General features: G+C 53.3%; 1 pseudogene; it reads right to left on the bottom strand.

The window, feature by feature from the left end:
- Positions 1–15493: 15493 nt before the first annotated feature.
- Positions 15494–15905, bottom strand: LOC113926798 (annotated as a pseudogene).
- Between the last annotated feature and the right edge of the window lie 369 nt (positions 15906–16274).

The raw sequence follows: 16274 nt of genomic DNA, 5'->3' as shown, positions 1-16274 counted from the left end.
CACCTAGCACAAACTGAAGGGAGGGGAAGACCCATCTTCGGTGCCACGTGGCAGACGGTGGACAGGCAGGTGAGGACCCTGAGCACGCCTTGGAGTGAAAAGCATACAGAAGCTGCATGACGATGGGCTCACTGAATAGTGTACCCCACCCTCCTCTGAGAAGTCCTGGAGAGGGAGTCGGGGTGGCCCCTCAGATGTGGTGCCGGCTCTGCTCTCAACGAGCTGTGCGGCCTCAGGCAAGTCCCCTCACCTTCTGGAGCATCTGCACCCTCCTCCAAGCGGGTGGCAACTATCCAATGAGATAGTGGCAAGAAAAAAAAAAAAAAGCTTTTAAAAGTATAAAAGCCCTCTTGGAGGTATTATTATTAATTATTATTATCATCCTCCTCCTCATCTTTCATGGTTATTAATGACCTGTTACCTGCTAGGGATCTGTCATCCAGGAATTTTGGTAAGCCCTCCTGGAATCTGTTTATATTCCCAGTCAGCAGCACCTCTCTTTCCCTTCATCCCCAGCCCCCAGCCCGGGGAGCTGCAGGCAGGCTCCTCTGCCAGGGGGGCCTGGGTTTGAATGGCCTGTCTCAGTCTCTTTTGTGGGGTCCCTTACAGCCAATGGAATTCAGTGCAACACAGCCTGACTTCTTCCCCTGAACCTCATGTGGGCACTCAGGTCTGGGTCAGGGATTTCAGGAGGAGGGAGAGGAAGGTATAAGCCTTGCCTTCCCAAACATCCTCCTCAAGCCCAGAAGCCCTGAGCAGGATCCCCTCTTAAGTGCCTTGCTACGGCCAAGAAAACAGGATCTAGGCCCACCGCCCAGAGACCATCTGAGGACCAGGGTGTCCCCTGCCCTCAAAGCCCATTTTCCTATGCACACCAGAGGCAAAGTTCTAGGAGTCCTTCCTCAAAGAAATGCATGATCCAAAAACCTAAAGCAAGCACCCCCCCCCAACTTTGGTACCTCTTCTGGGATGGGCTCTGCAGATTTCAAGCTGATTCAGACAACGGATTGTCCTACCCTCAAGAAGGGTACAGTCTGATAGTGAGACCAAGGCAGGTTAGCTGAAGGCTGGACTAGAGGATTCTAGAACAGCAAAATCTAGGGGAGGGCCTAACTAGCCTTGCCTGGGACAATCGGGAAAGGTTCAGTAAACAAGGGTCATTTGAGTTAGGTGCTAAGGGCTGGATAGGAGTTTGCCTGGTAGAGAAGGCAGTGAGCAAAAGCGGAGAATTTCTGGAGCAGGGAGAGCACGAACATGGGAACGAAGATGAACTGGTCAGGGGACATAGGGGTCCACCTGGGTGAGAACTGCTGGCTGTACAGGTCTACCTGTCACCGAGTCTGACGATGCCCTCATTTCCTGAGCTTCAGGAAAAAACCCTGCTGACAGTTAAAGTTTGGGACCCATAGGAAAACGAACTCCCTGACTCCCCTTAAGGGAAGGCCTTTGGATTTCTCCGTTTGTGAAGAACCCAGAAGAGTCTGGGCGGCAGTATATTCCCAGGCTCGGGCCAGCATTGACTTTACTAACTGTGGGTCTTAGAACGTCCCAGCTGAAAAGGGCTTTTCAGACGTGTGTCTCCTCCTTCCCTTAAGACCCCTTCGCTGCAGGTGGGGAAACTGGAGAAAGAAGCCCCTTCCTCAAGAGTCAGGGGCAGCGTGCGAGAGGAACCCGCGCCTCCTGCCCCTCCTCTCCTCCCTGCTCCCATAATGGCGCAAAGCTCACCCAATCCAGCTGGAGGGAAAGCTCCAGACAAATTCAAGGTGATTGTTAACAGTAGCATTTGCAGGCAAATTATACTCCATGAGCTAATTAGGAAGGGATTGGGGCCCTTAGCCTTAATTAATATCTAGTCCCTAACAACTTAATCCTGGATGAGATCATAGCAGGGATTGCCCCTGAATGCCGAAATTCTTTCCTTCAACAAATCACCTATATAAATACATATATTTTAATAGCAGCAATTATAAAGTTCTCTGCCAACTTATGGGGCTGTTTAACATTCCTGGATCGAGGCCACCGTTTTTTCTCCTGGTCTCCTCCCTCCCCACAACCAAAGCCTAATGAATAGTAATGCTTTTGTGGCTCTGCGTTCCACTTAACCAGTATCTCCTACCCAGTGGGTCTTCGCAGGGAGTTAATAAGCAGTCTGGGAGGACTGCCTGAGGAGGTCCACGAACCTAATCGTTAACTGCAAGGCCTAATCAGCATCTGCTTCCCACCCAGAGGCCCCCACAGCTACACAGCCCTGGTCCCTCCAGTAATGGATGGAAAATCGGCGATTTCCTGACAGTTAGCAACCAATTTTCCACCAATTAGAAGAGAGATGGTGGTCTCTGGAGGCAGCTGGATGGTTGCGTTGCTCGGAACTGGAAGGAAGAGAGATGATCCTCAAAGCACCAGGGAACCCAACTCTGGAACCAAACCCCTCGGCCCCCCAGGTCAGCTGTGGCTTGTGTCTGTGGGAGGCAACTGCAGGGGCCAGAGGCTGGGCCAGCAGCTCCCAGGGAGCTCTTCTCTCTCCGTGATGGGCTTCTCCTGCTGGGTCTCTCCTCCGTGCCCAGGACGGTGGAGAAGTTCCTCCAAGGCAGTTGGTGTGGAGGCTTAATGACAGCAAACACTCTGGAGTTGGACCGTTGTGCCTCCAAATCCTGGATTTGTCGCTTTTCAGTTGTGTGTGGCTTTGGACAAAACATCTAAATTCTCGGGGCCTCCGTTTCCTCCTTGGTAAAACGGGGCTGGTCCTAGCACCTACTTGATAGGATTCGAGGATTAAAGGGAAAAAATGTGGATAAAATGCACATCACACATCATGATGCTCAGCAAATGGGTGCTAGTATTATTCTTACTACTATTTTCATAACGAATGATGCTATTGTTATTCCGCACGAATAACGAATGTGTGTCAGGCATCGTGCTCAGCACCGTGAGGACCACCACCCTGCATCGGCCGACTGAGTTTGCTGGCCCCGCCCCTCCCCGTCCCCACCCACCCCGGGTTAGCGCCACAGTCCTCTCCTCTCCTGGCCGGCCTCACTCCCCTCCAGGCCCCCCGCACCAGGGCCAACATGATCTTTCGCAAATACGGATTCAACGGCATCCATGTCACCAGCTGCATTAAAAGGCTCTGGTGGTTTTTACAGCTTGGATTCCCTCCCGTGCCTCACTGTTTCCTCCTCCTCCACTCCCGACCCTGCTCCTGAGGGTCCTGAAACAGAACCACTCCATAAGGGCCACAGGCCTTCAGCAGCCACCACCGCCCGGATGCGTGTGAGGATTCTGTGGCAGAAACAGAAAGCTCTGCACGTAGTAGGCGCACAGGAAACGTGGCTCCCCTGTTCCCGGGCCACAGCACGGGGACAGAAGGAGGTGAGTGATGACCTCGCTGACGGGCTTTTGAGTCATGAAAGGCAGAGTCAACCTGAACATCATTTCAGCATTTATTAGACTTGATTGTACTCTAAATTCTTGGATAATTGGCCATTCTCATCTGGGAATTGTAGCCGCATCAGAAATCAGACAGTCTCCCTCAAGGAGCTCAGTGTGCCGGGCAGGAGGGAGCGGCAGTGACTCTGTCATGAGTACTCCCCAGGTTCCGGGCTCTGCTAGGGACCTCTCATGGACTGTCTGGCCGAGCACCTCACCTCATCTTCACGAGAGCGTCCGGCATAGGGCGTGCACGTACTGTGTCATACAGACCGAGACCCTCCTGGGAGTGAAAGGGGGCACTATTAGTCAGTAGCCGAGGATGACAGGCGCACCCTGGGGCCGTCGCAGGCTTGCAGGCCCAGAGGGTTGGCCTGTCTCAAAGGCACGTATCCTTATTTTAGGAATGAGGCAGGGAGGCTTCAGGAGGTTAAGGACTGTGCCCACATTTGCACCGCTCTCAAGAGCAGGGATTCAAACCGGGCCCTCAGACTCCTGTCACATGGGCACAGATAATGAAGATTCAGGGCGAAACAGAGTGTCTCCTAAGTGAGGAAGGGAGACATGGTTCAAGGCTTTAGTTGAAGCGGGAAGAGGGGCTTCAGAAGGGGAAGGGCTGCCGGCCAGGGGAGGCACGTGAGCTGGAGGCGGGTGGGCATTCGGAAGCAGATGGGGAAAGACGTGAGGGAGGGAACGTGGGATGAGCGAACAGGTGCAGGCAGAGAGGGAGGGAGGTGTTTGGAGAAGAGTAAGGAGCTGGAGTCGAGGCTGGGGTAGGGAAGGGGAAGCTACGTTGGAGTCGGGGCCACAGAAGCTGGTGAGGATGATCACGGAGCGTGGAGAATGCCAAGCTGCAGAAAATAAGGAAGACAGAATGGTCTTGTGGCCTCAGCCCTTGCCTCCTTCACACACCTGCTGCCCCCTCCTTTCTCCTGGGACACGTCCACCCAGAATCTCACCTTGTGCTTCAGATACCTGTCCTTTTCCAAACATACCTTCCACCCACCTGCCTCTTCCAAAGCAGGCTGCAAAGCCCTGCACCTCAAGTCCTCATCAGGGAAGTGAAAGGGCTGCAGAGCTTCTTGCTCTCCTGCCTTGAACTGCTGTCCTCTAAGCTCTCCAGATTTGGGCAGGTTGGGGGTGGTGACCTGGTCACGGTCACTTGGCAGAGCTGGGGTTCAAACAGCATCTTCTTCTCTCAGGCTTTGCTCTTCTCGGATTCCCAGTGCCCATCCCTGCTTTCTACCACTGCCAGTCTTGCCTAGCTGAGCCTCCAGCTCCTCTTCCATAGAACCCAGCCACCAGGACGCTGCTTTCCAGAAGTTCCTGTGGGAGGATGCAGGTGTTATGGTACACAGCTGCTGACTTGGCGACTCAAGAGGTCCCTGGATTCCGAGCTCTGGAATCAGGAAGGAGCTTATCTCATGTCCATGCTGGGAGTGACTCCAGCTGCTGCTTCGGACCTGCGGGCTCAGGTCTGGGCAGGTAAGGGTCTTGCCAGTGGAGAAGAAGGCCCACACCCACAAGGGCCAGACTTGAGGAACACCCAGGGGTGTTTCTGCCTCCGGCACCTACTCTAGCCACACAGGCAGCTCAGCCCTGTGTCCAGCTCTGCCTTCAAGCCTCACCTGCACCATGGTCTGCCCAGTCCCATCCACTCAGCTCCTAGCTCAAGGCTTGCCATGGGGCGGTGACAACCCATGTGGCTGATGGTGACCCTGCTCCAGTCTCACCCCTCAGAGCCCCATCCTCACCTCTGCCACAGGGATCATCCACCAAATCTGATCATGTCCCTCAATAGCTTTCCATCACCAACAAGAGAAACATCTGAGCATCTTCACAGAGAGGCCGCGGGGGCCTCCAAATCCAGGCCCTGTCCACCTCCCTCCGGTTCCCCACCATCACCCGTGCACCTTCATCCAACCACTTATTCATTCGTCAAAGACGTGTGTAGGGCCTTCTTCATGCTAAGCCCCGTGCTGGAAGCTAAATCACTCCTTAAATGATTCCCACACCCAATTCCAATCTGTGTGTGTTGGGGGCGAGGGCTAAGGGGGAGTTTCCCACAGCCCCAAACAATTCTCCCACACAGGGTGGGCGGGGAGCGCGACAGCTCAACTCAATTCTGACCTTATCAACCTGGAGGCAGCATCCGATTCCACAGGTTAAGGGCTCAGTCTCACAAGACTGCCTCCATTTCAGAGGCTGATCCCAAGTCCAGATTGTCTCTGTACTTCTGACCGGCCCGCCATAAATTAGAGGGTCCCACCACTCTGTCCTTGGGTTGAATTGATGTGCTAGAGCGGCTCACAAAACTCGGGAAGCCCGTTTACTCACTAGATTACTGGTTTATTACAAAGGATATTAAAGGATACGAACCAAGAGCCGGATGAAGAGATATGTAGGGTGAGGTCTAGAACAGAGGAGCTTCTGTCCTCATGGGATTTGGGGCATAGCATGGTGGCACGTGAAAGCGTTCTGCTTCCCCAGCCTGGAAGCTCTCTGGAACCTATCCTGTTGGGGTATTTATGGAGGCTTCATTTCATACGAAGGCTAGATTAATCCTTGGCAGTTGGCAGTTGATTCAACCAGGGGTGGGACTGAAAGTTCCAACCCTCTCTTCTCTGTTGGTTCCCCTGGCAACCATCCCCCATCCTTAAGTGCTGTCCAAAAGTCGTCTCATTAACATGAAGCCGGTTGTGGTGGGAAGGGGCTTGTTAGGACTAACAGGCCACCCATTCACTTTGATGGCTCTGAAGGGGTTTCAGAAGCTGAGGACAGGAGGCCAAATGTTATGATAAAAGAAGCTCCTCTTGCTCTTATTCAGGAAATTCCAAGGGTTTTGAGAGCTGTGGATGAAGACCAGAATTACAAGAGGAATATCTTCTGGCCATCTGAATGACCAGATACATATTTCTTACTAATCACAGTATCGCGTTCCCTGTTCCCCAACATCCCATGTTGCTGAGGCCTCCCCTCCGGGCCTCTCCTATCTGCTGTGCTCTGATCCTCCAGCACCCCATCCCGACCTCCTCGGGGCTCCTGTGGCGGCTCATCACCGTCTGTTGAGATGTTTCCTGAATTCGACTGGAGCTTCTCAAGGAGAGGGGTTGACTTCGAGTCAGTCCTGTGCCTCTCACAGCAAAAGAAACTTGTCTCCCTTCCCAGTTCCTATATTCCTGGGCCTACATTTTTTATGATTTCTTCACCCACGCCACCGCCCCCTCGCCTGCTGCTAGGCCTTAAGACGCCTGTGTGTACCTTAGAAAAAGATGCCCCTTCCTCTGGTTAGCTGCACGCCAGGGAGGGTGTCTGGTGAGCAGAGCACTGGCTGGATCTTGGCCCCAACTTGCCCCTTGGCCAGGCACCATGGGGCACAGCACACCCATACCGTCCTGTGCATCGTTCCCAACCCCCGCCAACGTGCCGCGGGTGTGTTTGGGAGAACTAACTTCAGCTCAGTCACACTAGCATCAGGGGCTCATGGGCCTCCACCCGCTGACTGTTTGCTTCTTTTAAAAATAAATGGGAGTGGGAAAACTGACACAGTCATGGGAATTGTGGATGTTCTGCAGGTGGAAGGCATGTGAGTCAGGACCCTCCCAGCCTGCTGCCGGGCGGTCACTTCAGTGCCGGCGCGGGCGCTGGGCGGGTCTCCCATTGGAAGGACTTTCAGCCACCTCATTTCCTCTCTTTCCCCTCTGTAGTCTTCGTGCTCTTAACTTCTGAGATCTAGCCTCAAAGCTCCCTTCCCCACCTCTACACATCTGCACACAGAAGGGCCCACGCACACGCACGCGCTCACTCCTGTAATCATTCACAGGAATGGGCTCCAGGAAATGAGCCTCAGAGAAGCTCACCTGCCAGAAAGAACGTGGTCTTGGACCAAGTTCAAAGATAATCAAGGGTGACAGACGTCCCACTGGGCCTGCCATGGTCAGAGGCACCAAGGCAGCGTATCCGTGCCACGAGGGAAAGCCTGGTCCTGAGAGAAAGCAGCTCAGAGAAGAGCAGGCTTTGGGTAGACCTGGATGTCCCCACCTCTCCCAATCTCTCAGGGCTCTCATGGGAGGAGGAAGCAGACACACGCTGGGGGCCCAGGGAGAACTAAGACCACCAGGGGCTGACAAGAGGCAGATCTGTATTCAGCATTAACTTCCCTGGGTGCCTGGGTGACTCAGTCGGTTAAGCAAGCATCTGCCTTCGGCTCAGGTCATGATCCCAGGATCCTGGGGTCAAGCCCCACATCAGGCTCCCTGCTCAGCGGGAAGCCTGCTTCTCCCTCTCCCTCTGCCCCTACCCCCTGCTCATTCTCTCTCTCTCTCTCTCTCACTCGCTCTCTCTCTCTCTCTCAAATAAATAAATAAAATCTTAAAAAAAAAAAAAACAACTTCCCAGGAGCCAAACTTCAGAGGTAGTGGACTCATGGTCATGGAGATATGGGGGCAAAGGTTAGACAGCCAGTGTTGGGCCAACCTTTAAGACCTTAAGATGTGAGTACTATCTGTCATAGACCGGAATGCTGTGAATCAGACTCCATATTGCTAATTAGCATATGATTCCATTACTACCTTAAGGCCTTTTCCCCCGGTCACTTGACTATGCTAAGATTTTATTATTCCCTGACTCTAGAACCTGAGAAACTTAGATTTGTAAAATTACCTATGGGACAGCCATTTGTGTGGATTTCTCTTAAAGATGTGTTGAGCACATGCTTTGTACTTAGGCCCTTTATATATATTATCTTATTTAAGCCTCACAGTGTTCCTGTAAATTCTGTACTATTATTATCCTATATTTTAGACAAGGAAACTGAGGCACAAGGGGTTAAGGGACCTTCCCAACCTCACACAAGTAGTCTATAGTGGTCCTACAATTGAAACTGAGAGTCCCTATTCTTAGCCACCGTCCTAGGCTGCCTCTCTGTGTTGTAAAAGGAATACACTCGGGAAGATAGAAGTGCCCGGGTCGCCCGAGCTGAGTTACGGGTCCTTCTGAGATTCCTGCTCGGCCTGACTCCAGTGGCCCTTTTGAGTTCCAGCCCTGGGGCTGGGGGAGCTGTGGCTCTCCTTTTCCCCTCCCCACCTTTCCAGGGAGTGTTCCCTCCATGATCTCAGGTCTTGAATTCCCCAGGCAAAGCCAGCCACATTCTTCGGGCTGGGGTCCAAGTTTATTTAAGAGGAGGAAAATGTTATTATGGAAATTACAACAGCTTTACAAAACAGAACGTCCCTGTATCAATCCAGGACCACAAGAATGCTCATCAACTTAATAGCTTCCTGTTGGGAGTCTTTCAAGCTCCGCCTGAAGCTGGCAGGCAGTGGAGCCCAGGATTGAGTCCAAGCAGCTGGGTGACACTGCCCTCAGGATGAGTGGCAGAGCCCACGGAGGGGACCACAGGGGATGCCTCCCTGTCTCCTCGGGCCATGCAACCCTGAACAAGACATCAGCTTTAGGTTGCCCCTTCTCAAAAGTGGAGCCGTGGTGGTGGTATGGTGGTGATGGTGTGCGTGTGCGTGTGCGTGCGTGCATGTGTGTGTGTGTGTGTGTGTGTGTGTGTGTGTGTGTGTGTGTACCTGTACCTGTACATCTGTCTGCTGGTGAGGAGCAGGGAGGAGAGGGCTGGGGCTCCTCCTCCCGCCCACCCCATTCCACAACCTCAGCCTAACTCAAGTAGGAACACGGTTGCTGATCCAATCCTCAGACCTTCTCCCCAGACCCAGTGTGGACGGTCTGGATCTCGGCTCCTGGTAAGGAGAGGGCTTTAAGAAAGGGACTGCTTTCTTTACCTCCTAAGGCTAAGGAGAGAGAGGACCAGGCCTTAACTCTTTTTATCTTTTTTTTTTTTTTTTTAAGGAAGAAAAGAAAACCATTAAAGGCAAATTCCTGGGGCTGGGAGCAGCCAAGAGTCTGGCGCGTGTCTCCTCCTGGATAATTATCTGGCATTTAGCACCCCTCTTCCCAGCACTTGTAATTAGCAGGGAAATTAAGGTGCTGTCATCCTACCTCCCAGCTTCTCTCTGTTATGCCCAGAGGCCTGTTCAGAGGCCCTGAGAAGGGAGGAGGGTATCAGTGTAGCAAGAACAACTGCGATTGGGTACCAGGAAGGACTTTCAGCTGAGAAGGGACACTGGGCAGGAGAGCACTGGAGGGTCCTCTGGGGAACACTTCCTGTCACCTCCAGCCACAGACATCTCTCCTGTCTCCAAATTCCTGGACCACATGCATGCTGGACCACGCCTCTCTCCATGGAAGATGTCCTGGCTTGGATGAGCCGGCAGTGTTCCGGTGGGGACTCATTCCCCCAAATCTTCACAGAGAGAGGCTTCTTCAGTGCCTGCCTCTGTGCCGAACCCTGACAACAGAGTCAGACCCACCCAGGATTGCAAGTGCTCCCCAAGGAAAAGATAAGGCATTTGGGGAGTATAAACATAACCCGAGGTTGAAAGTGACAAGAGCTGAGGGAGAAGGGACCAGCTACATAATTTGGAAGGACCTAGTGAAAAATGAAAATTATTGAGGCACCTGGGTGGCTCAGTCGGTTAAGCATCTGCCTTCGGCTCAGTTCATGATCCCAGGGTTCTGGGATGGAGCCAGTATCAGGCTCCCTGCTCAGCGGGGAGTCTGCTTCTCCCTCTCCCTGCCCCCCCCTTGCTTGTGCGCGTGAGCGCGCGTGTGCTCTCTCTCTCTCTCTCTCTCTCTCTCTGACAAATAAGTAAAATCTTAAAAAAAAATTGAAAATTATTGAAATTATAAATAATTTCAAACCAGCACCAGCAGAGAATTAAACCAAGTGTGGGGCTCTTCTAAGTGTGGGGCCCTATGTGCCGCAACAGCAGTGTGCCCAGGGAGCTGGAGGGAGGGCAGTATAGGTCTTGCCAATTAAGGAAAAACTCTTGGAGGAAGCAGCATTTGAAATGGTCTGGTTCAAGAGGGCAGTATTGTTTAATACTGTCAGTTTTGCTTATCTGGCCAGTTTTCTCTTCCTCCAGGACCCCACTCTGCCCCCTCGTCCAGGAAGCCTTCCCTACTAACCCCAGGGTGGGTTAGGACCCTCTGAGACTTCCCCACCCCATCCATCTCATTCCATTACAGGTGGCCTGTTTATGGATCTGCCTCTCCCACCAGCATGGGTTCCCTGAGGACAAGGTCTGTGCCTTATTCCTGTCCACCTTCTTAGTGTGCCATGGGAGGCCTGGACAAGGCAGGTGCCCAACCGTGGTTGACTGAACGAATGACTGAATGAATAAACACACCCAGAGGGAGCAGCTTGGGTGAAGACCTCCTCTGACTGCACTTCGGGAACATAAGGGTGAATTGCTACCAGCCAGGCTGAATAGTTAAATTGGGATTTGATCAGGAAGGCCCTCCATGACAAGTCAAGGTCAGGGTGCTCTCTAGGAAGCTTCGAGTTACAGAGTGGTCTAGCTGCTCTGTAGAGCCTGGCTGGGAGTGGATGATGTGGGGTGGGGAGGGGAGAGGATCAAGAAGCTTGGCAGGGAGCGCTGTCAGAAAACTGTAACCATGATCCGTGCAAAAGGTTAGGGGGGCTGGGGCCAGACAAGAGCTGTGGGAATAGAGAGAGAGAGAGAGGCAAAGCTGGTTGCAAGTTTTGAAGATCCAGCCACCCTGGTGGCAGCAACATTGGGTCACCAGCCAGCTATTCCAATTGTTCATAGAAATCAATCTCCGTCCATGGAGGCTCAGATAATACTCGTGCCCAGTAATGGATGGGGAGCTTAGAGAGAGGAGATAAGAGGAGGCCCACAGCACGCGGTGATCAGGTGGGGTTTTGCAGGGAGGGGAGGAGGCATCAGAGGTTATCAAAACATCCCTCAAATAGCAAAGGCTCCAAGGCTGTCTGCCCAGCGGTGACTGTGGAGGGGCGTACCGGCTCATCCCCTGCCGGGGAGACCCAGACCTAGTGGCCCTTCGACATTTCCCTAGCAGCAGGGGCAAACAGATTAGTCTGGTTGCCCTGAGATTCATACTGGAGGTTGGGTGCTTTCTGTTGCAGGGTAGGGAGCAAGAGGTAAGGGCATGGAGCAGGTGGGGTGCCTTCTGAGGCCCCTTTCTACCCTGACTTTGTGGGATCCCAAGTCTATCCCAAGGGGCATTTTGTCTGTAGGATGAAGAAAAGGATGGTCTGGGCAGGTGGGTGGGGGACAGAGTGGCATCACCTACTGGCTCTGAGCTAGGCCAGAAAGGCTGTGTGTCTGGCAGCCTTAAATCCCTCCACACATGCTGGGAAGGGACCCACTGAGCAGCCCCCTCCTGAGATGGGAGCAGGAATGTGGGTGGGCGCCAGCTTTGCCCCGGGAAGAGCAAGAGAGCAAGAGACACTGGAGCTTCCCAGAGCAGGGAGGGACGAGGGGGGGGAGGCTGGGACACCCAGATCAGCCATCGGAGGGGGAACTCGAGAGCAACGATACAAATCAATAACTGGGGAGGCACCTGGGTGGCTCAGTCAGTTAGGCGTCTGCCTTGGGCTCAGGTCATGACCCCAGGGTCTTGGGATCCAGCCCCACATCGGGCTCCCTGCTCAGCAGGGAGTTTACTTCTCCCTCTCCCTCTCTCCCTGCTTGTGTTCTCTGGTTCTCTCTCTCTCTCTCAAATAAATAAATAAAATCTTTTAAAAAAAATCAATAACTGGTACTAACGGGCCCCTGCCACTGTGTCAGGCACTGTCTTAGGAGCTTTATCGGAACTAACCTGTGTCATCCTCACAAACCTCATTTTATAGAAGAGGAAAAGACACTGAGTAGAAGTAAACTTTCCCAAAGTCACAGAAGCTGGAGCGGGGCATATGAACCTGAGCAACCTGGCTCCATTTCATCGTTACCTTGAAATGATGGTCCACTGGCAAGGGGCTTGCTGTGTGCCAGACACCAGCTTCCCTCGGCCCCTAGGGGAGGTTAGCACCCCCATTCTACAGAGGAAGAAGCTGAGGGTCAGAGAAGTGATTTGTTCACCCTCCCATTTTGGGAAAGTGGCCAAGTTGGGACCTGAATCCATACCTGTCTCAGGTCTCCCATACTCTAGGCTTTACTGGTCAGGGGTTGTGCAGGTAAACTCTTAGAAAGCAAGGGATGGGGCATCTGCAGGGAGGGCAGGACCTAAGGGACCCGGCCCTCCCACCCTCCCACCCTCCCCACCAGACAGTGGGTGGAGGCAGCCGGAGGTTGGCCCAAGAGGCCCCATCTGCCGACACTCAGGGCTGGGAGGAGATAGCACCTTTTATCTCTGCAGAGAGTTCAAGAGTTTATTCCCACCCAGGGCAGCAGGGAGGCTGGTGCCCATTCTTGGAGGGTGTCCAGTGACAGGACAGATGGGGAGCACTTCCTTCCCTCTCCTCCAACACTCAGTGCCCTCTACACCCCACCAACACCAGAGGCCAGTGCTCAGAGAGACGCTGGGTCTGGTGGAAAGTCCCCAGCTCTGAGCACGGGGCTGGGGACAGGGCAGTGGCCGGCAGCAAGGGCACAGCTCTGGGGCGGGGCACACTGGGGGTGGGGCGTGGCCCTGGTTCTACCACCTTCTGACTGTGTGACCTCAGGCATGATGTGCCCCACTCTGAGGCTCAGTTTCCTCCGGTGAAAAGCTGAATTATCATTCCTGTCTTGGGGGAGGGGGGCTTGATTCAGGGTTAAAACGGGAAAGAGCATGTATTTCGGTCTCCTGGCTCACAGCCTGGCCTATAGCTGGGGCTCTAGAACCACCCCTTTCCAGTATTACTGCATGACTTTGACTTTGGCCAATGAAACAAAGTCCAGCCCAGTGTCCCAAAAACAGAGAGAATGAGCTCACCCCCTCCTCAGGACTCTTCTGCGCTCCCCATGCCTTGCAGGGGTGGGCACACCCTCAGCCTGGCATTCGGGGCTCCCGGGGTCTGCTGGCTACCTGTTTCCAGGCCTCATTTGCCACCTCCAGCCTTCCCCAGGTGACTCATTCTTCCTGAACAAAGCAGGCCCTATCTTTGTCTCCCAGCACATCCTTCAAGGCCCGGATCATCTGCTGCCTCCTCTCTGAGGCCACCCCCAGATCCCTGAGGGAGGATGAATCCCTGCTCCGCTGTGCTCCCACAGCTCTGAGCTCATTCCGCTTTGTGTCGTGTGTATCCGCCTCCCTGGCAGACTGCGAGCTCCTGCAGGGCAGCAGTGGGGATCCCCATCTTCTTATAAAATGCCTGACACAAAATTTGTGCTCAGTAAATGTTGTTTAGTCGAGTCATTAACTAATCAAATAGAATATTCTAGATTCGGACATCTCAGAGCTAGCAGAGACTTAAAGGTCACCTAGTCCCAATGCTTCATGTTCTGGATGAAGAGGCCTGGGCACGGGGGAAGGGGTGGGATGTGGGCTGGAGAAGGACGGGCCCAAGGTCACACGGCAAAAGAAGTGAGGAGGCATTAGAATATGATTCTCCACAGCTGAATGAAGGCGTGGTTGTTAGTTTGTTCACAGCTGGATAGACAAAGACCTATCAGTGTCTCCTGTTGTCTTGTGGATAAAGTTCGGATTCGTCATCCTGACTCCCTAAGTCCTTTGTGATGTGGTCCCAGCCAAGCTCTCTGCCCTTACTTCAGATACTTCACACTCAATTCACACCGTGCTACTCTAGGACCTGGAGCGGGTCCTTCTCTTGCTTCCGGGCCTGCTTTGCTCTTGAAGACCCGCTCCTTTGCACGGGACACTCCCCGCCCCTTCGCCTGCCAAATCCTATAATCTTACAGGGGTAAGTGTAGATAGCGCATCCTCTGAAAAGGCCCCCTTGTCCCCTCTTCTTCAGCCCCCTGTGATCCCCTCTGTGACATGAACCTGCGATTGTCTGTCTACATGTCTCTCTCCAGAGGCTGAGAGTCTTGTACCCCCAGTGACCAGCCCAAAAGGAATAATATATGAATGAATGAATCAAGTGTAAGGACTTGAACTCTGGACCTCAGGCAGAGAGCCTATTGATCCCAAATTAACTCCAGGAACCTGTGGCAGGGGAAAGGCACTAAGTTGAGAGAGGGCAGAAGGAAGGGTGGGCTTTAGGACAACCAGCAGAGGTGGGGCTTGGAGAATGTTCGCGGTGGAGAGAGTGGAGTTCCCCACAACCCAGAGAAACAATATCCACTTTATTGACCTGAGCCTTCTTTCGTTTTCTTTGGTCCAGTGACCTTTATTATTCATGGCAAACCTCTGAATCACTGAGGGAGCATTTGGGACAAAGAAAGCCCTGGAAACAACCAGTCAGCCCTGCGGCCCTAATGAGCCTTCACTGCCCAGCATTCCTGTCCTCGGGCTCTGTCCGCTGGACTGGAAGGGCATCGGGACTTCATGAAGGGGGAGGACAGCCATGGTGGAAGGCACCACATGTGGAAAGGCTTGGAGGCCAGAGGGAGTGTAGCTCCTCCAGCTAACGCTGGAGAATTTGGGGAGAGGAAGAGAGAAGCCCAAATGAGGAGCGGGAGTTGTGGTAGACCTGGAATGCAGGCCTAAGGATCTCAGACACTTACCAGGAGTTCAGTCCCTCTGCCCCACGTTCACTGCCCTCTCCCTACCCAGTCCCCACCCAGACGGACAGCTTACAGTCTGCAGGGGGTGGGGGTGGGGGGCACTCGGAGTTCAGTGTGAGGGGGCTGCCTGACAGCGGGGAGCGCAGGGAGGGCTCTAACCCAGTGTGTCTGTCTGGGAAGCCTTTCCTGGGACAGTGGCGACTTAGCTGGAATTTGGACAGGAGATAGAACCCCCTTTTCTTCCTTCCTCTCTCTCTTTCTCTCTTTTTCTTTCTCTTTTCTTCTTCCATCCTTTCTCTTTTTTTCTCCCTCCCTCTCTTCCACCCTCCCTCCCTTACTTCCTTCCTCTCTTTTTCCTCTGCCCCCCCCCATTCCCTTTCTTTCTTTTCCCCAGTTTCCAAAGGCCTTATTAGCAAATAGATAGTAGAAAAGAAAGGTTGATCCTATGGCTTCCAAGTCCGTGGAATGAAGAGCTATGTTAGGGGACACACTAAGCAGTGGCAGAGGGGACCGCTGCTTTGTCCCCCCATTATTCATAGATCTGGTTGAAAGCACAAGACTGGGAGTCACCAGTTCTTTGGGCGACATAAGCTGTAGGCTGATTTCTTTTCAGCACTGTTTCCTGAATCACCACTAAGAACGATGTTCTTCCAACATGAGTGCAGAAGTCCCCGTGACAAGGTGCTCAGATTGCATCCGCCTGGACTGGTCTCCCCAGGCATCTGTCTGAGCACCTGCAGCCCTTCCCAGACCATGACCACAACCGGCCCTGTGTTCATGTATGTCTCTAGCCCCAGACACAGTGGACAGTCCTTCAGGTCAATGTAGGGCTCCTTCAGGTGTTCCTCGGAGGCCTAAGGAACTTCAGGGCTACAAGGCAGGATCCTTCTGCTCGAAGTGCTTGATGACCTCACCCAGCAGGCCAAGCTGCAGGCCCTCCAGCTTGCTGGCAATGGACGTGCGCTTGAAGTTGGCCATGGCCCTAGAAGCTGCTGGGGGTGGGCAGTGGGTGTGCTGTTGGGCCAGAGCCAAAGGCTTTTTCTTCCTTATTCATTGTTACTTCTCGGGGCCCAGCACAAAGCCTGGCATGTAGTAGTTGTTCACAGTATGTTTGCTAATAAGTAAAGGGATCTTGGGAGACCTTAGATGGGAAAATTTTTGGAATATTTGGGCCAATCTCAATGAGAGTCAGAGACAGCCATCCTTTCCCAAACCCTCTCATGGGGTCTGCCCAGCAAGAAGAAGACAGACAGGAGTGGGCTTCAAACCCGAATCCCATCCCCAGAGCAGAGCTTGGCACCAGGCAGCATGAAGATGCAGACAGATGCTCCCCATTCTTCCTCACCC

This window comes from Zalophus californianus, chromosome 4, assembly GCF_009762305.2.
Source record: "Zalophus californianus isolate mZalCal1 chromosome 4, mZalCal1.pri.v2, whole genome shotgun sequence".
Lineage (NCBI taxonomy): Eukaryota > Metazoa > Chordata > Mammalia > Carnivora > Otariidae > Zalophus > Zalophus californianus.
Note: the sequence above shows the minus strand (reverse complement) of the source record. Positions and strands in the feature narration are given on the sequence as shown.